The sequence below is a fragment of the Triticum dicoccoides genome, chromosome 6B (genome assembly GCF_002162155.2).
Source record: "Triticum dicoccoides isolate Atlit2015 ecotype Zavitan chromosome 6B, WEW_v2.0, whole genome shotgun sequence".
NCBI classification, from domain to species: Eukaryota; Viridiplantae; Streptophyta; class Magnoliopsida; order Poales; family Poaceae; genus Triticum; species Triticum dicoccoides.
Window position 1 is genome coordinate 179,853,809 of NC_041391.1, and position 6,592 is coordinate 179,860,400.

Consider the following 6,592-nt stretch of genomic DNA (forward strand, 5'->3'; position numbering starts at 1 on the left):
CTCTTTCCTTCCCCTCCTCTCCCCCTTCCTTCCCCTCCTAGTAGGAGTAGGAAAGGAGGAGTCCTAGTCCTACTAGGAGGAGGACTCCTCCTCCTGGCGCTCCCAACAAAGGCCGGCCGGCCTCCCCCCTCCCTCCTTTATATACGGGGGCAGGGGGCACGCCATAGACACACAAGTTGATCTACGGATCGTTCCTTAGCCGTGTGTGGTGCCCCCTTCCACCATATTCCACCTCGGTCATATCGTCGCGAAGCTTAGGCGAAGCCCTGCGCCGGTAGAACATCAACATCATCACCACGCCGTCGTGCTGACGGAACTCATCTCCGGAGCTCGGCTGGATCGGAGGCCGGAGATCGTCATCGAGCTGAACGTGTGCTGAACTCGGAGGCCCCGTACGTTCGGTGCTTGGATCGGTCGGATCGTGAAGACGTACGACTACATCAACCGTGTTGTCATAACGCTTCCGCTTACGGTCTACGTGGGTACATGGACGAACACTCTCCCCTCTCGTTGCTATGCCATCACCATGATCTTGCGTGTGCGTAGGAAATTTTTTGAAATTACTACGTTCCCCAACATCATGCCCTTAATGGCCGCCCACACTTCTGCCTTGGAGAACGGGGCCGTAAGGGGTGCATTGTCTGCAGCTGAGACACATCTATGGGCAGGCCAGATATCTTGCGCGAGGGAAAGCCCTCCCCGATGGGAGGCAGAGAATAGGTCTCTGTAAAAGCTATCTGCATGGGCCTGGATGGCCTTCGGCTGCTGCAGGAGGATCTCTCCGTCCCAAAGGAGCGGGATGGAGTTACGGCGCCTCCGGCCGTTGGCGATGGCCTAGAAGTAGGTGGTATTGGCATTCCCCTTGAGGACCCAATTCTGCGTACCCTGCAAGCGCCAGTAAGCCTCCTCATTCATGTAGATGACCATGAGCTGGTCCTCCAGATCATACCTAAGCATCCATTCCTCGGCCGAGAGGCCCGCGACATCAGCACGGAGATCGAGGGACTGAATGGGGTAGTGAAAAGAAGTAAATGTTCTAGCAATTCCTGAATATACATTTAACTTCATAATAAGGAAACCTAGAAAACAATGTATTTCAAATATTTCTTCACGAAAAGCAAAAAAAAGGAAATGTCTGTTGATAGGATCTGGGATCCTACCAGGTCTAGCTCGTAGGTTAGGGGTGGAAGGGGGCTTGGCGAGGAGGAAGGGTCGCTGGCGCTGGGGCGCCGTCATCACGAGAGAGAGAGAGAGAGAGAGAGAGAGAGAGAGAGAGAGAGAGAGAGAGAGAGAGAGAGAGAGAGAGAGAGAGAGAGAGAGAGGGAGTAGGAAACGGCGGCTAGGGTTAGGTCTCCCGGCTCCCTTCAGGAAGCCGAGCAAATATGATTGCTTCTACCTAATTTCAAATGAGTCCTTACATGAGTTTATTTAATCTCCAGATATGATAACTGGGCTAAGCCCCTGATAACGATAAGATAATTGGGCCAGCCCCCTAACTGTCTGGGTTGTAGTATATGCCGGTCATAACATCTGTGCACCTGATTCGATTTACTAGGCCTTAAGACTCCCATTATATGTGGATAGTGGTTAATTTGAGCATTTAATCTCTCAGTCCAGTTGTATTAATTTTGAGACATAAACAAGGATGGCCTTCAGGACAAACTACTTCAGGTCAGCAGTATACCTATGATGATGGACCTCAGTCTAAGGCCGGGCGGCAGCCTACTTTCCAACAAAAAAGTATAGCTATGATAAACAACACACAAGATTTACAGTACATCAAGATGGATGTAATTTTGGACTTGCCCATACCCATTGAGATATATTCAACAGAATTATTAAAAATGCCACTGATGACAAAAAATACAAAAAAAGTACAATGCCACTAGTGTTTGCGGGTTAATGTAACGTCAATTTCAGAAAGGTGGCGGTAGTGGCCACTTTGATTCACAAGGTTCCAGAAGACCAGAACACACATGGATACGAAAATTGTAGGATTGCAATGTCACACCTTGAATCATGTAGGATTGATTGCACCAAAGGAACCAATATGTTTATTTTTATTTTGAAGAAGTACTAATCAAGGAAATATTCCTATGAAATAGAGTCCGAAATGAGTTTATAGGAAAAATTCATATGGATTACGATTCTAAAATCAAACAACCCATATAGGTAAAATCTAAAAGATTGCAATCCTCCAAAATTCATACAAAAATCCTTCAAATTGAATATGCCCCAAGACTTAAGGCAGGAAAAAAAGAGAGTACATAACCTACTTTATACTGGTGAAGAGTTCATCTTTTTCTGTGAATCAGTCAGGGATGTCTCGGACAATGCGTACGTCGTCCTTTAGATAGTTTATAAAATGATCCACATCAAAGATATCTTCAAATTTACTGAGCAAAAAATAAATGTTGTTAACAATTCAAATACCAATAGAAAACACCATGTATTTAACATAGTCAAATTATGTGATGCTACAACTAAGAGAATTATGACTCTCCATTATTTCCACTATCAATTAGTTCTTTATTCAAAACCCAGTATGGGAGTAAGAAAACTTTAGACTTAAAAAACATGATATTGTAAATTTTCCACTTTATAAAAATTCATATTGAAACTCTAAATGTTATATTCTGTATACTAGTTGTTTTCAGCAGTCACTAATTCTCCAGTGTACCATCATGGAGGATTTGACCTTGATTAGGATATCCTATAAGTCTAACAACAATACAATAATAGTTAAGCATGAAAAATGAACAGTGGCTTTTGCAAGAAGGTATTTTGATCATTCCAGGAGTAGTACAAGAAGAAAATTATCCTTAAGATGAACCCGATACTCATACCAGATGTATATTGGTGTCACATGCCTGCAGAAAAAACTGAATGATTCTGCTAGAATAACTATAGTTCATTTTTGAAACATTCTAGTAGGAAACTATCCTCAGTTAACTGACAATTTCATTAGAATATCTGTGAAGCGAATTACGTATAATAGGACTATCATTTAAAGAACAATATACAAATAGAAGAAGTAACAAGAGAAAGTAGCACTTATGTCTGGTCTTTCCGCAAAACCCGACACGAGAGGCGACACCCTCGAGTCGAGGTGGTAGGAGAGCAGAACAATAGTGGCACTACGGCTGAGAGCCCCCAGGCGGTACTACCGCTGCGTAGCAGTACTGCTGCCTGTGGCTCTTGAGCGGTACTACCGCTGGGGTCCACGGTACTACCGCTAGGATCTAAAAACTCAGGAAGCAAGGAGGGATCCTCTATCGAAGTGGGAAGGCTCTGTGGGTGCAAAGTCGATGTGTATGTGTTGATTCCGCCCTAGCCTTATCAATGTGGACCTCCACTTGATAGTACGGTGACTCCTACAAAACAAGTCCACCAAAACTGAAATGAAAGAGCTACACCTTCTTTGCTTAAAACTCTGAGGGGAAGGAATCGTCTCGTGCCAAAGGATGAATCTCTGAAATACTCAATGCACACAATTAGTCCGCAAAAGCATTGTCATCAATCACCAAAACTACATAGAGAGAGACATGCCTTAACAATCTCCCCCTTTTTGGTGGATTGATAACAACCCGGGATTTGCAGAAAGGTAGGACATGAAAGTAAAACGAATCCCAGAACTACAAAATATAGACGGGCTCCCCCTGAATGTGTGCACCTAATTAGAGGTGCCTTTGGAATGCAAGGCACCACACTAGGATCAACACTCCCCCTATACTTTATAGTCCGACAGCAATAGCAACAAGTAAAGATACATATAGCTTGGATGCGGAAGGGTAGGTGTGAGCAAGGTATATAACAGGATAAGCATGCAACTCACATACTACCAAAGTACTCGACAAGCATAGATAATAAGGGATAAGGTAGCATATGTCTCACACCATATGAACGGGAACTAGGTCTCACAAGAACAAACCAAACCAAAGCAAAAGACGAGAAAGGAGTTTGCGAGAAAGAAAGACAAGGCAAACAAGCCACACAAATAAACACACGCTCGCAAGTCGACAACGACAAATCCCTAGACTCTCTCTCCCTTTGGCATCGAGACACCAAAAAGGCAAAGAGCGCTGCTATGGTTCCAGGTGATAGCAAACTGAGGATCTCTAGCATCACATACCAGCGGGATCGTCTGCACTGCTGTCATCGGTAGGAAACTGCTCGGTGTCTGAATCGGTCCACGGGCAGTGTTGCTGAACCCGCTCCTCCTCATCGGTGATCTTTCCCTCAGAACCGCTGGCAACTGTTGCACCCAACTGACGCATGAGCTCCTTGTGACGGCTCCGGGCCTTCTTCTCAGAGACATGAGCCAGATACTGTCCATGAGACTCCATGCAGAAGAGTTTCTTCATCTTGAACTTGATCTTCTTTGCCCATGAGGGATTCACTCCAGAGGGCTCATAATCTGCATCATCGTCAGCTTCAGCCTCACCCTCTGTCTCCATGTCAGCAGCTCCAGATGGTATCCCACACTTAGGAGCCGGGGTGCCCCAGTTCTCCTTCTTCCTCAGACGCTTGATCTCATGAGAGACTAGCTCTCTCCAGTCTCCAGCACAACATTAGGATAAACGCGTGCCCAAGCCTTCTCAATTAGCAACATGATGAACGGACCATAGATAGGGCACTTGCGCTCAGAGATGGCTGAGATTAGTTCAGAGCACATGACATGAGAGATATCCAACGATTCTCCACTGTTTTCCTCCTTCTCATGTTGGCAACAAGAGAAGCATGTCCACGAGAAAAGAGTGAACCATGTCCAAGTGGCCAATACGAGGGAAGAGAGTCTCTCGGAAGATGCGATGAAGGATGTCCAGAAAAGCAGGCAACTCATAGGTCTCCTTCTGAGTCACGAGGTGAATCTTCAAAGTACAGTAGGGCTAGAGAGCTTGCTTGTGAGTGGAAGTTGCAATGCGATGAGGGCAAAAGCCAACTGGGTTCTCAAGTACTTGATCTTCAATCCCAAGTAACTCCATGAAGGCCTTCCACTTGACAGAAGGCAGCTTGCCATTTGTCATCCAAGTCAGAGTCATTTCCTCATCAGTTCCAAGATTGACCGTGGCATAAAACTGAGCCACCAAATCAGCATCAAAGTCCTTGTTGAATTTCATGATCCTGAGGATGTTCAGCTAAGAACACATCTGAAGGGCTTCGCCAAAGTAAGCAGGATCCTTCTCCATAAGATCAGTGTGGATGAAGCGAACATCAACATAGAGATTCTTCTTTGATTTGGTCACATCAAAGTAGATGGCAAACTGAAAGCGGTTCCGGAACGGGCGGTTGACCAAAGTGGGTTCTTGATCTTCCGCATAGGGGTTGCGGCGACGCCTTTCCTAGAACTCCTTGGCATTCATCTCTATCACAGTCTTGTCCCTAGGCTTCGGCTTGTTAGCGATAGACTTCTTGTGCTGAGATGGAGGTTAAACACTTGAGGATGTAGCTGATACGTCTCCAACATATCTATAATATTTGATTGTTCTATGCTATTATATTACCCGTTTTGGATGTTTATGGGCTTTACTTTACACTTTTATATCATTTTTGGGACTAACCTACTAATCGGAGGCCCAACCCGAATTGTTGTTTTTTTTGCCTATTTCAGTGTTTCGAAGAAAAGGAATATCAAGCGGAGTCCAAACAGGATGAAACCTTCGGGAGCGATCTTTTTGGAACAAATGCAAACCAGGGGACTTGGAGTGGGCGTCAAGAAGTAAATGAGGTGTCCACGAGGGTGCCCGGCACGCCCTAGGGGGCGGGGCACGCCCCCACCCTCGTGGGCCCCTCATGGCTCCACCGACCTACTTCTTCCTCCTATATATATCCACGTACCCTGAGAACATCTAGGAGCACCATGAAAACCTAATTCCACCACCGCAACCTTCTGTATCCGCGAGATCCCATCTTGGAGCCTTCGCCGGCGCTCCGCTGGAGGGGGAATCGACCATGGAAGGCTTCTACATCAACACCATAGCCTCTCCGATGAGTTGTGACTAGTTTACCAAATACTTTCGGGTCCATAGTTATTAGCTAGATGGCTTCTTCTCTCACTTTGAATCTCAATACAAAGTTCTCCTCAATCTTCTTGGAGATCTATTCGATGTAACTCTTTTTGCGGTGTGTTTGTCGAGATCCGATGAATTGTGGGTTTATGATCAAGTTTATCTATGAGAAATATTTGAATCTCCTCTGAATTGTTTTATGTATGATTTGTTATCTTTGCAAGTCTCTTCAAATTATCAGTTTGGTATGGCCTACTAGATTGATCTTTCTTGCAATGGGAGAAGTGCCTAGCTTTGGGTTCAATCTTGCGGTGTCCTTTCCCAGTGGCAGCAGGGGCAGCAAGGCACGTATTGTATTGTTGCCATCAAGGATAAAAATATGGGGTTTATATCATACTGCTTGAGTTTATCCCTCTACATCATGTCATCTTTCTTAATGCGTTACTCTGTTTTTATGAACTTAATACTCTAGATGCATGCTGGATAGCGGTCGATGTGGAGAGAAATAGTAGTAGATGCAGGCATGAGTCGGTCTACTTGTCGCGGACGTGATGCCTATATACATGATCATGCCTAGATATTCT

At 45.2% G+C, this 6,592-nt stretch overlaps 1 pseudogene; it reads right to left on the reverse strand.

Annotated features, from left to right (window-relative positions):
* Positions 1-4,457, reverse strand: part of LOC119321013 — a 160,563-nt pseudogene extending 156,106 nt beyond the window's left edge.
* Positions 4,458-6,592: the final 2,135 nt, after the last annotated feature.